The sequence below is a fragment of the Heloderma suspectum genome, chromosome 2 (genome assembly GCF_057233095.1).
Source record: "Heloderma suspectum isolate Gila_16-S chromosome 2, 16-S_ref, whole genome shotgun sequence".
NCBI lineage: Eukaryota > Metazoa > Chordata > Lepidosauria > Squamata > Helodermatidae > Heloderma > Heloderma suspectum.
The window spans coordinates 279756331-279774400 of NC_139459.1; the positions used below are offsets into that span (position 1 = coordinate 279756331).

An 18070-nucleotide genomic window follows, 5' to 3' on the forward strand; every position below is an offset into this window, starting at 1 on the left:
GGTTAATCTGAACATCTTCAAATTTTCTTAGAAACAGAAAATTGCTCATATTAACTATAAATAACAGTATGGGCTAGATTTTTGTATTGAATTTTATAATTAAAAATGATAAATTATGACACTATTTTTTGTGGTTCCAAATTTTTAGGAAGCCCCATGTTTTCCACACATTGTAGAAACTCCCCAAATTTGCAACAATTTATAGATGGGAAATTCATGCATGTTATCAGCCAATACTTCATATCCAGTTTAAGCTCTGATATCCAGTTTTTGGCTATTACTATTCTTGAAGTGGTAAATATTTCTCACTGTATTCATGGGGTTAAAAACCATTTTTTTAAAACAACCACCAAGCCCCAGTGTTGGGTGAGCAGACCTCTGCAATGGGACTTGCGGGGGGCATGCAGGAGGAAGGGGAACTTGTTCTGTCAGTGGTTTCCAGTCCGTTGTAGATGATCAGTGATGGATACAACCCATGAGAGCCGGAAACACTGTCTCCTTTAGTAATCCTAACAAACAGATTAATAAAATAATGACTTATACCCAGTGATGTGAGAGATAAAATGTAGGGCTTCCTCCACAAATCTAGCATTGCCAAACATCTATCAGATACATATTTATATAGTTCAATTGTGGCTGCGGTAAGATAGATCATACCAGCCTTTTAAGCTTGTGGTTATTTGCTAACATGCAAATATCAGCAAATATGTAATGTCATTCAGTAAAAAGATATTGAATGTTCCAGATGGCATTATGGATTGTGGTGGCTAAACAAACAAGATACAGGCAATGATTGCTGCAACCTAGTTTTACTATTTGTTTCTCTCTTCCTTGGGCACAATCCTCAGGCAAGTTCTCCTATATAAGTCCTCATAAAAGTGAAGAAAAGCGATGGATGAGAACTGCACAAGATCATTTATCAGTTGAATCCCTCTCAAAAATTGGGCATCCCTTCTTGTTCTACAAAATTGATCCGGTGGGGAATATTTTATTATGCTCTTATTCCACTCTTCCCAGAAAAATCAGAGTGGTTTATATGGAGCTACTAATAGTCTTCCATCCAGGCACAGATCAAATCCATGCCTGCTTAGTTTCAGTGCTATGACACTATTAATTTTTATTTCATTTGCTCTTTGGGAATGTTAATTCCAAACGCGTTGATCTATATAAACATTATTATACTAGGTGTATGAATGCCCAACCAATTTAAAAATTGGCTTAACCACCTGCAGAAAAAGTATAAAATACATATGTAATGCAATGTTGGAATAAAATGGGGCTTTTTGTTCAGATTAACATAACTTGGATGTTCTGTAGATTCTCAAAATCATGACTGAATTTCAAATCTTGTATTCAAATAAACATACAAGAATACAGAATGTCATAGTTGCTGTTCAAATAGTCTGTCTGCAGATTTACTCTGAGCTGTAGCTAGGTTTTCCCATGGGCTTTTCTTTTTTCTGAATTTATTTAAAAAAACCCATCACACTCAGAAGACTAAAAAGCTTATACAAAATTGGATTTATGATTCCTTTTAAAGGGTTAGTCTAAAAATGGTGAAACAGGTCTCCTCCAGCTTAAAATCTGCCCAAGAAGAACTCTGGCCTCCAACATCTCTGAATACAGGAGCAGTGGAGCTTTAACTTTTCCCCACTCTGCTTAAATGTTGAGTAACACCCCTCAGGTTGTGTTTTAAATGTTAAGAAGGAAATACACAAATCTGGTTTTGTGTTCAATATGGTCACTATGTTTCCCAAACTTTTTACCGATAACACCCACCAAAAAAGGTTTTCTTTTCAAAAATGTTCTGTCCTATGCCCTAACCCGGAAGCAGTTTGTCCCTTTCTTGTCACTTACGCTGCATCAACTTCAGCCTTTATTTCCAGTAGCCTGGCAGCCACCTACAGGTTTCCCCACAATCCACAGTTTATGGTTTAGTGCTTTAAGAGTCTTGAATTAATCTGAACAAAGGCTTATGTCTTGTGGCTCAGGTGATTGAAGTTGTGCTTTAAGACTGGCAATTAACTTTTAGTTCAACTCTGAGAAGATGTTATGGGTTACTGAAGTGATACTGTTCAGCTCTGTGGGGGAGAAATTCAGAGAAACATTTTTTTTGTTAAATAATATTTTGTTAAATAATTTGAGCTTTTATACCAGTATGGCCTAAATGATCCTTTACAAAAATAATATACGCTGAACTATCAGTTCATCTCAATTCAGTCTAGCAACAATATAAATAGAACGAGTAAGCTCTTGTTGCATCCACCTCTTTTCCTGCAAGTAATAGTCATCGACTCGGTTCACACATAACAATTGGGTTGTTGGGTATGAGCGGGAGCAACTTGCCTCAGGCACGCTCCTCGCTTCTGCTTTCTGTAAACAACTTATGATTGCCCTGTTCGTAGGTTGTGAGTGTGATGTCTGAACCCTGACACTCTAAGTTCTTTAGGGGTTAAGCAACCCAGAGTTAACCTACAATTTGTTCTTGGGTTAACACGCGAACCAGATTGTTCAGAGAGGTGGAGAAAAATACAGGGCACTATCTTTACTGTCAGACATAAATTAGGGGCATGGTGCTGAGTCCCTTTCCTTCATTTTTACCAGCATTCAGTTATATATTGTTTTGGCTGTTTCCAAACTCAGATTCACCAGGTCCAGCTTCAGCCTGTTCAGTGACTGTAGCATGTGTGTATGTTCTACACAACAGGAGAGAAATTCTTGTTGATATATTAAAGACACCCCCCCCCCCCGCTACTCTCCTTTTTGTAGGAAGTATGCTTGATGTATCATTTTCTGAGAGTTTTGAGTGTTGTAGCTAAATTAGTTGAAATTGTTTTTTTCAAAATGCCCCATGGAGTTTAGAAGCACCATTGGAAGGGTATTCAGATATAGAGGTGACTGAAATTTATCCAGTGCTTGGCTACACTGGCAAAGTCATCAGTGCAATAAGAGCAGGATGTACCGTTCAGTGATGAAGTCCTACAGACGCACCGTTATCTTTGTCCTTAGTATAGGGATTTATTTGAAAACCCAGAGCCTTACATTGCACTGAAGCATTGCCATTCAATGAAGGAGGCGAACTGAGCAAAGCAAACTATAATTGTTGCCTGTGCCTTTATATTAAAATGTGTCTTCTGTTCTATTGGACTCATCGAGCACCCACTGTGTGCTGCTTGTAAGGTTTTGGTACCAGGCCTTGCCATTGGTGTCTGTCATTTGAGTTTTGAGACCGCTTTTCCCTGTTAGTATGGCTGCTACTGACCATTCAAGAAAACACTACCTTTTTGCTTCATTATGGGGAAGAGGTGCAGAAAGTAATTTGAAGTTTGTGTATCTGGCTTGAATAGCCTTTACACATAAGCTGAATTCTTATCTCCCACTGAAATTATTTCACCTTTAATGAGACAACTCTTTTCTTCCTCCCCCAAATAGCCTCAGAAAGGAACTAATAAATATAGCACTGCTTCTTAATAGGAAATGGATATTATGGAGTGGAAGTATTTGATTATTTCATAGTATTCTTCCATGTTTAGCTTAGCTCTCAGCATGGGATAGAGGGAACAACCTGTACTAATTTTTAAAATATCAGCTAGCCCGGTTATTCATGTGCTTTCATTCAGATAATTGGATGGAAACAGAGAAGTGAAAAAGCTAACTAGGTGTCCCATCTTTTTATCTATTGGATTTGTATGTTGGTTGCATCATATTTGGCTTAAAGATTCTGGCCCTTGAAACTTTATAGTTACCCGGATGCCAGGGAGATTAAAATGCTTCCAGCACTGTTTTCTCTCTGTACCTGTTTTAATACCCAATTTTTGTCACTTATCTGATTACTTTTGAAGGATATTCCTAATAGGTGATGGCATATGTAGTGTTAGGGGCTATGCTGTTGAATGAATATAGTTCTTGAGATTGACTCCGGTGATACAGTTGTCAGAGTAGATGAAGAGGTAGACCTGTCATTAGGGTACGTTGCAGGGTTTATTTCTTTGGTCTTCTGAATTGGGTGATCCACTTTCTGGTAGCTAGAGCCTTCTTTTTTAATATGAGGGATATATATTCATTAAATCAACCTGACTAGAAAATTCATCACCACTATTAAGTAGCTGTAAGCAAAGGCAGGCCTTCCTCCTAGGCTCTGCCTGGAGAATTATCATGTTCTGGATCTTGGGTAAATCATTAGGATGCATCAGAAGGCTTTTAGTGATAAACTGTGGAGAAGTGGTGTTGTGTCATCTTTCTTGTGGAGTTTTTTTTAGTGTTGTCTATCAATCCATGTAGAGCATTGACTTAAAGATGGGCATAGATTATATTTCTTTGACAGAATACATTGTAGCCAGTAACTCAACTATGAGATATTTAGCCAGTCATGATATGGAGGGAAGAGAATCCTGTGGGGGGAAAGGCAAATGAAATGAGTGGCTGCAACTCTTATGCAGCTTTTCTTTTCTTTTTTACTTATGGATGGTCAGTATCTTTTCTCAGGAAAAGTGCACCTCTTTTGGGGACTCTGTGTGGCACCTATGCAAATCCTGTGAAGAAACAGTGGGAGTTGTCAAGTTGCTTTTGCAGATTGGTCAACTTGTTTGCACAAGTGGTTATGATTTTTAAACACTTCTGTTTTTAAGCACTATTTGATACTGCATGTGGTCATTATGGAAAGCACACACACTGATATTTCCCTTGCCATTACTTGAACATATATATATATTTTAAATGCTGTTCTGAAATATATATGTTGGATGCAATAGGAAGCACATTGCAGTTCTGAAGATGCTTTCTTAAAGACACTTTCTTAAAATGTGTGATTGAATAGTAATTGTGCTACTTAGTGAGGGGGACTTGTGTATAGAGTTGTAAGGATCAGATTTTGCATTTTGCACGGAAGTGGAGAATTCCCGGTGCCTATTTGCCTAGCCTTGTGCTGGCAACTAAAAACCAAATATTTCTCCAGCCTAGACTTTGTATGCATTCACTTGACATCAGTTTTCTGATAGCATCAGATTGCAACAGTGGAAGTACACCCCATTCACTATGTCTTGAAGTTATATGTGCAGTGCTGGTGTCTAATGTGTTAATGGTTATGAGTTCTATAAATATGCATATCACAAGTTAAGAGCATTTAATTGGGATCCAATTGGGTGGCAATACTCTTGAGTGCACTACAGTCACCCAGAGTGACGTGTTCTCATTTACATTGAAATGAACCTGTTGTAATAAGTATTTAGGGTATGTTTTGAGCTTTTTTTAAATAGAGGGGATGTGAAATAATCTTTCTTAGCAGTACAATAATTTTGTGTGCGTTTTTAAAAAGTAAATATTTCTGTTAGTTGGTTTTGCCAACTGTACAGAAAACTTAAATGGAAAAAATGACATCTCTTTTTTGCTATCCTGTGGTCTAGAAAGGTGAATTGCTTTGCCTTATGTCCACTAGGAGAAAGGCTTCTTGAAGAAAGACCTGGGTTTGGGTTAGAGCCAGTCTCTCTCCTGCTTCTTCTTGATCTGCTCTGCCTTGTTGGGCAGACAGTGAAAGGGGTGAGGGAAAAATTAAAGAAGAAAGTGAAGATAATAACAGGCTCTTCCTTCAATCTTGCTGAGATTCACCCAATTTTGAAATAAATTGCTTAGCCCAATAAACTACTAGCAGATATCATGTGACAAGATAAATAAAAATACACTGGGTTATTTTGGTGGAATAGAAAATTCTTGATTTCTGGGATATCTGTGCACTAAAAGCACCTTCTCTGTGACTTTTAATGAGCTGTACTGTAGCTTCACGATGTGTTAAGCTGTTGGGTTGCTATTATATTAATCTTTCCTTGTTTGATTTGCTCTTACCTGCCAGAGTTTTGACTGGGGCTCAGATTTTGTAATATCTCCATTGGCTGTCTATTTATTTCTGGGCTTAATCCAAGTTGATAGTATTTGCTAAAGCCCTTAAGAGCCCAAGACCAGGATACTTTAAGAACCTTCTTCTCCTGTATGAACCTGCCTGAGTGTTAAGATCAGCATGAGAGGCCCTTCTTTCCCTGTGTCCCTTTGCCGTCACTGGTACAGCAGGTAGGCACAAGATGGAAGGCCTCCTCTCTGGTAGCACCTAGATTGTGGGATGTCCTCCCTGGGGAAAGGGAGCCAGGCTCCCTTACTGCTGGTGTTTAGACAAGCAGCTAAGACCTTTTTGTTCCAAGTAAGCTTTCATTTTTGACTATTGTAGTCTTGTGCTCTTGTGTTGTGTCTTACTGCAATGTATTGTTTTAAAGCTGTATTTTGTCTGTCTTAATTTTGTTAGCTGCTTTGAATATAATTTTGAGGGGGAAACAGGACATAAATATAGTAAAATAAATAAAAATATGACTAAGGTCAAATACCTGAGAAGTGGGCATAGTTCAAGTTAGATGTTGTTAAAAGATAATTCCCCCCTCCAACTTTGCCTTTTATTTTCATCTGTGGAATGTGTAAGCACTTTAATGATCATACTTTTCATAACTGATCTGTGTGTGTTTATTGGCAGTTGTTTGGTTGCATATTTTACCTCTGTGCAAAGGGCGATACTTAAGAGACTTTGATTGGAGCAGCTATTTCCACTTAGTCTTTACATTTCTTCTGTCTTCTTTAGTCACTTCCTGTTATTTCTCCTACAATATTTTCTTAAAGCAGGAGTGGGGAACCTGTGACCTATTAGATATTAGACTACCGTTCCCATCATCCCTGACCATTGGTCATGCTGACTGGGGCTGATGCAAGTTGGAGTCCAACAACATGTGGAGGGCATCAGGTGCCTCACCTCTGTCTTAAAAGTATTATCCCCTTTCAATGTACAGTTACACTGAGATTGCACTAAAAGGCAGTCCTTCGTATGCTCTTCCTCCATTTAGGGGAAGCCTTTTGCTGTTGTGGCATTTGGAAGAGGTGTCCAAGCAATAATCTAAAAAGAATTATGCTACTCTCATAGGAAGCAATGTAACAAAACTATTTCAAGCTAGTTTGCTGCTGCTGTACCCAATATGAATCTACACCTTCCTTAGTATTTTTTCTTCTCCTGTTTTTGGGAGAGTTTCTCTCAATTATTCTGGCCTTTCCCTCCTCCTTATCCCACTTTCTGTTCCTATTCATTTCTCAGACTACAGTGAGGTTCCATGGAGGTATAGGGTAATGTGCCCCTTTTTCCTATTGAGATACTCTCATAGGAGGTGGGCAATACAGCAACCAAATAGTAGTTAGCTTTGTATGGATATATGTGCAGTATTTGAGGTGGGAAACTTCCTCCAGCATCAGCTTTCCCCAACCAGGTGCCCTCTAGATATTTTGAACTACAACTCTAACCATGGCCGTGCTGATGGGAGTTGTCCGAAACATCTGGAGAGAAACAGGTTGGGGAAGACTGCCCTGCATCAACTTGGATGTTGTATGACTTCCTTGCTCCCGTAACGTGATATTCTGATGCGTGCTTCTGAATCTTGTACTAAACCATGGTATAGCCTCATTGGACATGCTGTTTACCCATGTCACATAGTGTGCTGGATAATAAATAGCTAATTTGTTTGGGGATGGGTGATCTGGAGAATGCTTGTAAATCCTTTTAGGGAGCTGGACTAATAGTCAGATTTATTTCAGCCTAAGAACTATGTGAGGCAACCTACTATGCTACACTTACGGCGCAAAAAACATTTCTAGCTGAATTCATCCCTTTTTGTTCTAACTTTTATAAAATGATTTAACTGTGCTTCGGATAAAATGGACTTATTGCTGATGGATGGTAATACAGAAATCTGTTATTAGTACCACTACCACCACCATCTGGGGAGACAGTATAAAAGCTGCTGCTTTCCTATTTTTAGAGCAGAAAGTATAAGCCCTCACACCTGGCAATGTCCTAGGGAAGTCCTGGTAGTCCTGGACTTCCAGGAAGTCCTGGAAGTATTGGTATTTGCACAGGAAATCTTAACACTTGCATTGTGAATTTTGACGTTTTCCTTTAAACTGATTACTCAGTAAGACTGCAAAAGCTAAGCACTAGCAAAATCACTACCAGTGAATGTTGAGTACAGGCCAAACAATCATCTGCTCACCATCTTATCTGGATATTTTAGCTTTACCTGATGGCTCAAAAACATATGCTTGAGGTGTTTCTATAGTGTGATGTATCAGGCTAAACAGCATGGTTTCTAACAAAGTTTTCTTCACTTTAGAAAAATTTTTTCTTGAGGCAGTGGGTCATGTATTGTACCATTTCAGGCCATGGGTTCTGATGATGCTTGTGTGATGTAGCTTGGATATAGCAGGGTTCTGTTATGGATCAGATCTTGAGCGAAGGTCAAGATTCCCAGGAATCAAGATGAAAAGAGATCAGCATCATGGAAATCTCCAAGTGGGACTGGAGGCTAGACAAGGTTGTCTATATGTTGCTCCAAAAAAGAACAGAGCAAGACTGAGACTTCAACAGAAATGTGGCAGACTTTAGGCTGGTTGGCCCCACCTCCATACTTATTAAGGCTTGGTCTCTTAAAGGGGCTTGACTTGTTTTGGCAATTTCAGGCTGACATCGTGGGAGTGTCTTCGGTATGCTAGTGTCTTCATGGCCCAGGTCCTCAAAGTCTGAGGACGGCAATGTGGCCTCCTCTAGATGCAGGGGAACAGACTCCTGGGATCTTTCTGGTGAACTGGGTTCTGGGGAGGAGGGAGCCTCATGACATTTTGCTGTGGGTGAGTCTTCTCTCTAAACCATGAACTCTGGAGCCTCCTTCGAAGACAAGGGGTTGGGATCTGAGGGTTCAGGCTCCTGGTCCATGACATGTATATTGATGTTACATATGATAATTGATAAGGCTGTTAACCACCCCCTGCCACGCATACAACTCTATGATCTCTTGGATCTTTCCTTGCCTCTTTCTGCCTGTAAAGGGAGTAGAACTATGCATGGGGCTTTCATGATACCCTGTTTATTTTTTTATTTTTTACATTTCTCTACCGTCCAGTAGTTGAAGCTCTTTGGGCAGTTCACAAAAAAGCAATAAAACAGGTGAAACCCCTCTGCACAGCCCCTCTAGCACAGTCTAATATTAAACAAACACTGTGCATTGGTCTCTATGTCCTCCTAGCCTTAAAAGAACTAGTAGCTCTTGAAGGCTAGAAGAGTGAGTGAGATCATAGGTTTGCTGTTGAGACAGGTGCTGCTATGATTAAGCTCTTGTGTACAGTAAAGATGTCTTTTGGGCATTACGCACACCAGTTGGAACGTCATGTTTTGTATGTGTAAATATACACCATCTGACTCCAGATCAATAAGCGTCCTGTGCTAGAGGAGAAAGCAGGCTTGTTAGTAAATCTTGTAAAAGAAAGGACTGTGGAGACAGTCGAGTTTAATCATTTTTTATTTTGTGTAGACAAGCTTGGTGTGGTGATTCAGGCATTTGTGGTGAAGCCCTTTGGTACCCTTTATTGTGACATGCTCTAATGGCATTATAAGAACTTTATCAGATTTCACATGCTGTTTTGCATCACAATTTAGAAGACGTGGTACACATGTCTTTCCTACATCCTAGTCGCTTACGTGAAACATTTTGTTCAGTCCCATCCAATTCTGTACTTTCAGTGCCGGTAGATAAATTAAGATACTTAGAGTAGCTGCAATAGCTTACATACAGTCCAGTTTTGACTCGTCTTTTGTGGTTGGACTCCTCCAAATTCGTGTGCATTCTGAGTGTTTGATAGACTGTTGGGCATTTGGAAGAAATAGTTTTGATAAACACTCAATCCAGTGGTGGTGATTATGCTGCAGGGCTGACCAGTGAAACGAAGGAGAGGCTTGGTGCTTTTTTTAATGTCCCTTTAATATGTATTGGTTTTGGTAAAGTTGTTGTTGGGTTGTAAGCAGGCTAGTGGATGCTGGCTTCTCTGATTTCTTCCTGGTCACATCAGTAAATTAGCTAAAATCATTCATGGCTGAAAGTAGCAGTAAGCTACACCAATGGTCAGCTACAGAGGGAGAAGATGGACATCCATGATAGAAAGGGTGCACACCCTGTGTTAGTAATTCAAAATTCTTACGGATAGAAGGACTGGTTTACCTGGCTGTGATCATACAACATAGTACAGAAAAGAGCCTGCAATGTAGCACCCAGCTTACTCATTTTATTCCTGAAAGCATCAACTGTTTTTATAAAGAACTCTCTTTGTAGAGGTAAGTCTGCATGATGACATGGGGTTCATGAGCAAAGGAGACATAATATGGTGTATTCTGAGTTGTCTTCACTGAGTAAATCCTATCTGGGACTGACACAGAAATAAAGGTAGGAGTTGAGTGGGCCTTGTGCTGCCTCCTGGACATGGGCTTTCCAGACTTCCTTTTCCTTCAGCAGGTCCTTGTACCACTGAAAAGCTGCCCTGAAGTTCAAGGTATCTTCTTGAGCAGAATCCTGCAAGTCATAGGGGGGGCTGCTGGTGGAAATAAAAATAGCCAACCTGTCCACTGACCAATTTGGATTTTAGCCAAAACATTAGGTACCGTACGTATTTGCTCCTTAAAGCAACTAGTTGTGATTCCTGAAGAGAAGCAGCAAACCTTCATGGCCTTTGTGCTTGTGGGAATAACTACAAGTACAAATATTAATAGATAAATAAATATCCTCCCACTTTTCTGTCGGCTTACGAAGTGGCCTACAAAATTTTAAAAATATACAATAAAATAAACACTCCCTGAAAAATAATAGATAAACAATAAAATCAGGCAGTTTAAAACCAGCAGCTAGATTAAAAAGTAGTGAGTGCAAAGTGGAAGATCAAATCGAATACTAAAATGATGCTGAAATAAAAAGGTGTTCAGCTACTTTGAAAATACGTGGGCGCTGTATGGTCTTGAAAGTGGGAGGGGCTGTGTAAAACTTCCAGGTACTGGCACTTAAGTGCTCAGCATAGTTCCTTGCCCTTTTATCAGAAGCAGAATAAATTATGAAAACTAAACATACAGTTCTGTATAATTCAGATCCCATGGTATACAAGGCTGTCCACTGAAATCCACTTATGAGCTTGAAACTTAGCAACACCATTAAATCCATAGTTGGCCAGTAATTTCTACTTTCATTGTTTTAATCTCATTCTGTGGAACCAAAGCATAAATGACTTGATAAATACTGGGGCATTGGGGGTCAACTGCCACACACAAGGAAGATGTGCAGGCGTGTGGCCTAGAGAATTGGTCTGAAACACAAGAAGCACATTTTTTATGCCCACCAAATCAGTCTCAATTCTTTTTTTCCCCTGGAGGCTGAGCAATAAACTCCCATCCTCCTTGACACATCCCTCTTGCAGAGCCTCCCCATTACAAATGACCCCATTATTTAAGTCTTGAATTCACTTTAAGCGTACCCTGTCCCAGTGTGGACATTACTGTTCTCACTTTTACTTTCACACTGGTAAAGAACAACTAAAAGCAGTGCTTTTCACTGCAAGGCCCAAGGGCCACTGGCAGATCCTGGTTACCTCACGTGTAGCTCTCCACCTCTATCTCGTTCAGTCTCAGCAGGGTCTCTCTAGCTCTGTCTTGATGTTTACTTTAGCAGGCAGCTACCAGAGGAGGCTTTGTGGGTTGAGAGTCAGGATACCTTACACTTGTCAGCTGTATGGAGGTTGGGGCGGTGGGAACAATCAGCCAATTAGCTGTGGTGGTGGAAGAGCCCAAGAGGCAAAGAGCAAAGTGATTGGCTAGTTTCTGTGGTACACTGCGTGCATGCTGGATGTGGAGGGGAAACTGAATGCATGGGTGAGAGACATAGCAACATGGACCTGCAGTGGGAAATTTTGCAGCACTGCAGAGCATTTTCTCAGTGACAAGAAAGTTCCAACCCAACCCAAAGGCAAAGTGAGCGTGTTGGAATCTGCGAGCCTGGTGACTTACTAATGAGGCCTTGTTTGGACAACATGGAGGGGGATGGGAAGGAGAGGCCTGAAAAATCATTCAGCCAAGTCCATTGCACAGCATTGCCACTTGATAGTGGGGGGGGAGGAAAGCCCCCTCTCAGCACCCCCCCCCCCACCAGCCAAATGGCCTTGGTGGTGGTCCCTGAAGCTAAAATGGCTCCTGCTTGAAAAATAGTGAAGATCACTGATCTAAAGTATTCTTCCCACATGGACCGCTGTGACATCATGGTTAATCACATAAGCAGCACCTAGCCCCTTGGGTAGGATGTTGACTACATAATTGTTAACCATGATATGACTCCCTCACTTCCTTCTGGCCTTGGGTGAGGAGGTAGCCCACAGCCATTTCAGTAAATCTGACTGGATATTGCAGTCATCGTACTCCCTTTTTCCACTGCTTCTGCACTGGAAAGGGTGATCTGCTGAACTTCAGCCTGACTACCAGCGGGTACTAGCTAGCAGTTGCAAAAAAACTGTGATGAAGGATGCCATTGAGAGCTGTAAGAAGCTGACATCTCTCCGAGGTCAGGGTGTGACCTTCATTGCACTTGGAAACAGCTGCATCAGGACTCTTTAAGGAGTTCCCTGCCTGCCAGGTAAGTGATTACTACCACAAGGTAGCAGGGAGAGTTCTCTCCACTAGTAATTGATGGAGAATTGTTCTACCCTGATCACCTCTGGGGAATGCAAATGTTATAGACCAATGTGAGCTCATCTCCACCAAGTCAGACCATACTATCCTTTGGGAATAGCATTCTTGTTCCAGTTGCCATTTCATATTCTCCCTTGGTAAGTAGTAAGATCAGGAGGGTAGGAAACTGTCTTTCCTCCAAGAGCCATCTCTGTGAACAGGTGGATTCATGCACTCTGTTCCTTTGGAGTTAGAAGTAGGAACAGGGTACACCACCCTCTCGCTGCTGTTCCGTGGGGCCCAGATAAAAGCTGGACCCAGTAGAATTAAAATGGATCCTCTTGAATTTGCCTGATTTTTTCATGGTGTTCTCCCCCCACCCCCCAAACCACCATCAAATTAAAGCTTGCATTGGTGCCAGTAGACTGCACAGTGAAAATCAGATCAGGTGCTTGCCAGTGCCACCATGGCAGAAATGCAAGGATCCAAAACATGGATTGTCATGATTTTTACATGGGAGGCCAACAAAACCAACACAAAATCATAGAATACATCTGTGGACCCAGAACTGACCTGTGATTTGATAGTGGTTTTTGGGGGTGGGGGGGCGGCAGAGGGTTGGACAGATCTCTTGTAAAAAGCATGAGGATTCATAAGTATCCATGCCATGAATCTGTGTTCTTGCTCTGCATTTGTGATTATTATGGTTCAGTTCATGGAGACAAATACAATCTGAGATTTGATGGTGGTTGCTGATGTGTATGAACCTCGTGTAAAAATTATGCAAATACAAGAGGATCTGTTTTACTGGACTTTTACGTGTGTGTGTGTGTGTGTGTGTGTGTGTGACTTTTTCTCAGTGGGGAGGCACCCTGTGGTGCCCCATTCTTGTCCTCTCTCCTGACCTGCAAGTTGCTTTGCTCCCTCTTACTTCCTGATATCCTTAAATGCACAACATTCCCCCCCCCCCAGGTAATGGTGGTCTCTCTGTATGGAGCTGCTTGGCTCCCATACAGAAGTGCCATTGCCACCTGCTCAGGTGAAGATATCTGAGGGAGAGCAGTGAGAACCTAATGGGCACTGCATTGGAGACACCGGTTTTATAGCTTAGGTCTGGCCAGGGTAGCTTGGTTTAAATCACTGATTAAATTAAGTTTGCACTGATAGTTCTTAACATATTTTTTAAACAATGGTGCAGATCTGATCACTAAAACATGTTTACAACTCAATACACCTTTTTACAACATCAAAAACTGTATATTCCCAGGTAGGGTCTCTTACATCCAGAAACCATGGCAATTTTTCTGTGGCAAAAGTGTGGGGGAATATAGGAACTGGGAGCTGTGTCTGTACTATAATGTCTTACCTTTTACTTTCCAATTCACTCCACTGTTCCTTACCGCTTTGCCTCCAACTGTCCTTTCCTATATTGTCTCTCTGTCTTTTCTTCTCTGCCTTACGTGGCCCAGCTCTACCACCACATAGGCACAGAACAGCAACCCTATCCAGCCTGTGTCTTTGTATGCATGACGTTAGTCAGAGAAACATAGGAAGTTGCTGCACACTGAGTCAGACCGCTGATCCAGTATTATTGGCACTGACTGGTAGTGGCTTTTCCAGGGTTTCAGGAATGGTTCTTTCTTAGCCCTGCTTGGAGATGCCGGGGATTGAACCTGGAACCTTTTCCCTGCAAACAGAACTTCTAAAAAGTAAGAGTTGGTAGTTTGGCTGGACAGAGCCATTTTTACCAAAATGAATGCCTACCTTTGGTAGATAACACAGTGTATGGTAATATGACAGAGCCATTTATTCATTTTTATGAGACTTAAGTGTAGGTTTAGAAAGTTTATGATCATATTTAATTGTAACTATATTATGTTTTAAATGAGAATTTTTTGCGTTTTTTAAAATAAAAATCTGATTTAAGTTTTAAAAAATCCAATCAAGGCCTTAGCATATGCTATCAGAGTTATTTTTGCCATTTATATGTCTTCCTGGGCTTCCAGTCATGGGTCAAGTAACTGCCAGCTGAAATCTCCTTAACCACAAGAATTTTAGGGGTAAGCCTTGCAAGATGACCTCAAAAGCTCATGGTGGGCATCTTGATGGGTTGCATACAGTTGTTTATGATTGTGAACTGTCCTGAGGACATTTGCCAGTTGAACAGTATACAAATCTAACAAATAATAAAAATTCTCACCTAAAGCAATGAAAACATTGGAATAGGGAGATAAAAATCCAGATCAGCATGGACAAAATGGCCTTTGAAAGGGCAGAGTATTTGGAGACAGTGAGAAACAGTACAAAGAGAACCTTGTATTAGGGGCTTGATGGGCAAAGGCAAGACTTAAAAATGGTGACCCATTCTAAAGAAATAGCTGCTTTGGTCTGTTGTAGCATAAACTAGTGGCAGTAAGTCCTAAGGAAACTTAAAGACTAAAATTTATTGTAGCATAAGGGCCAGAGCCCACTCTATCAGATGCATGAAGTGGTCTCTAGTGGGAGAAGGGAGGGAGGTAGAGGTGTGTGTGTGTGTGTTGTGCTGTGTGTGTATAAATAAGGATAGATATAGATTCATTCATTCAGAGGGAAGGAGGAGAAAAGAAATATGTTACAAAATAAGACCAAAAGGTCAAACAATTCAAGAGAGCAGAATGGGTGTCACAGTGCTTTGGAGAACACAAATGAATGCAAGATCCAACTGGTGTGGGTATTATTCACTGACTACCTACCTCTGGTGATGAATAGGCATAGCAGAATCAATAGTATGTGAGAGAACACTTACAGTGGGACAGTTAATTCCTGTAATATGCAAGCCATCCATAGGATTTTTAAAGACCGTCAAATGGCTAGCTTCTTAAAAAAAAACTATTGTCCCTCTGTGGGGTGCAGAACCTCTGGCCCAGCTACTAAATCTGCCCCTTGGTCGATTCAGCCCAGATGGCCATGCCCCTTTCCCCTGATCACCAGTTTGGTGGTTTTGCGGCTTTTGTGCAATTTCTTCCCCATTCTAAAAGATTGAAATGCCTCCCCTAAGGTTTACTTACTGGCAGTAAGAGCTTTAAGATAAAATATGCTGGTATTCTTTGCATTTTAGCCCTGCCTGTTTGGCCCCATGCCTTTGCCCTCAGCCCCTGCCCACTGCTAGAATACAGCCCCTGAAAACTTTCCTAAAATGGCCCTTGGGTGAAAGTGGTTCAATACTCTCTGCTCTATAGGTATACATACTTACCTTCTCTCTCTTGATCCTGTGATCCCTGTTCATCATCACTGGGTAACACCCATACCGGTTGGATTTTGTATTCATTTCATTGGATTCTGTATAATTTGTATACTGCATAATATTGACACGTACTGCTCTCTCTTCAACTTCTTTACCTTTTTGACTTTGTTTCGTAAAACATGCACAATTTTTTTTTTTTGCTGCTTCTCTCTTTAGGGCAGGAGTGGAAAACTTGTAGGCCAAAACATCAGGAGGGCCACAGCTCCCATCATAAGAGCATAAGAGCCATGCTGACTCAGACCAAGGTCCATATAGTCCAGCATTCTGTTCGCACAGTGGCCAACCAGCTGCCCACAGGAAACCCACAAGCAGGACATCGGTGCAACAGCTCCCCAGCAACTGGTGTACATAGGCATACTACCTCTGATACTGGAGGTAGCATATAGCCATCAGGAGTAGTAGCCCTTGATAGTCTTATTCTCCATGAATTTGTTCAGTCCCCTCAATCTAAATTGGTGGCCATCACTACATCTTGTGGTAGCAAATTCCATAGTTTAACTATGCATTGTAAGAAGTAGTAGTTCCTTTTTCTTTCCTGAATCTCCCACCTATCAGCTTCATGGGATGACCCCGGGCTCTAGTATGAGAAAGGGAGAGAAATGTCTCCCTATCCATCTTCTCCACACCATGCATAATTTTGTACACCTTTATCATGTCTCCCCTTACTTGCCTTTTTTTAAAGCTAAACAACCCCAGCTGTTGTACCCTTCTCTCATAGGGGAGATGCTCCAGCCCCTTCATCATTTTAGTTGCCCTTTACTGCACTTTTTCCAACTCTACAGTATCCTTTTTTAGGTGATCAGAATTGTACGCAGTACTCCAAGTGTGGTTGCACCATAGATTTGTATAAGGGGAGTATGATACTGGCAGTTTTTATTTTCAGTTCCTTTCCTAATTATGCCTAACATGGAATTTGCCTTTTTCATAACAGCTGCACTCTAGGTTGATGTTGTCATCGAGCTGTCCACCACAGATAACTCCCAGATATCTTTCTTGATCAGTCACCACTAGCTCAGATCCCATCAGCTTATACATGAAGTTGGGATTATTTGTCCCAATGTGCATCACTTTACACCTGCTTACACTGAACCGCATTTGCCATTTAGATGCCCGTTCTCCCAGTTTGGAGAGATCCTTTTGGAACGCTTCACAATCCCTTTTTGTTTTAACCACCCTAAACAATTTGGTGTCATCAGCAAACCTGGCCACTTCACTGCTCACTCCTAATTCCAGATCATTTATTAATAAGTTGAAAAGCATTGGTCCTGATACAGATCCCTGTGGGACCCCACTGTTAACATCCCTCCATTAGGATAATTTACCATTTATTAGTTACTGATCCATAAGAGGACCTGTCCTCTTATTCTATGACTGCTAAGTTTGCTCAGGAGTCTTTGGTGAGAGACTTTGTCAAAAGCCTTTTGGAAGTGCAAGTAAACAATGTCTACCAGATCACCTCTGTCCACATGTTTATTGACACTGTCTCCTGTCATCACTGGCTATGCTGGCTAGGGCTGTTGTAGGCCAAAACATCTGGAGGGGCACAAGTTGCCTATCTCTGCTTTAGGTTATATATATATCCCTACCCATGTGGACCCTGTCCCATATATTTTTATGCCACATGACACACTATGGATTGTGAGCACATGAAGTCTGCATGAGTAAAGTATCAGAGGATGGTGGGGAGGATATTGGTGAAATTTTAAAACTACCATGCTCAACAAAAGTTGGTTTGAAGATAATGGCAATGATTCCTGAATGTACCAGTCTTCCAGAATATAGGCAACCAGTTCAAGCTAGTCAGAGGTGAATGTTCTTGCATCATTTGTCAGTCCACAAGGGAAGCTGTTTTTCCCCCACAAGGGACCATAGGGGCTGCTATGTACTTCTCATTCATTGCCCACAGTGGCCATCAGATCTGGGCCATTGCAGTGAAAGGAAATGTCATACTAGTAACATCTAATGGTCACGAAAATCCTTGATATTTGGAATTGCTCCCAGATGACACTCCCTGACTTACAGAGGCCATTAGATGTTCTGGACAAATGAGATGATGGTCCTTAAAACTTCCAGAATGGCTGTGATTTGGATTGTGGAAAACTTAGCAGAAAATATAGCTTCCATAGGCTAAAGGAGGGGTGGACAAAAAGTAGATCTCAGATGTTTGGGGCTTTAACTCCTACCGTTCCTAACCATTGGCCATGCTGGCAGGATCTTCTGGAGTTGAAGTCCAAGCAACT

At 41.1% G+C, this 18070-nt stretch overlaps 1 protein-coding gene across 6 annotated transcripts in view; it reads left to right on the forward strand.

Annotated features, from left to right (window-relative positions):
• RBM6 (RNA binding motif protein 6) overlaps positions 1–18070 on the forward strand; it is an 82282-nt gene that overhangs the window by 25985 nt on the left and 38227 nt on the right. The window lies entirely within an intron of this gene.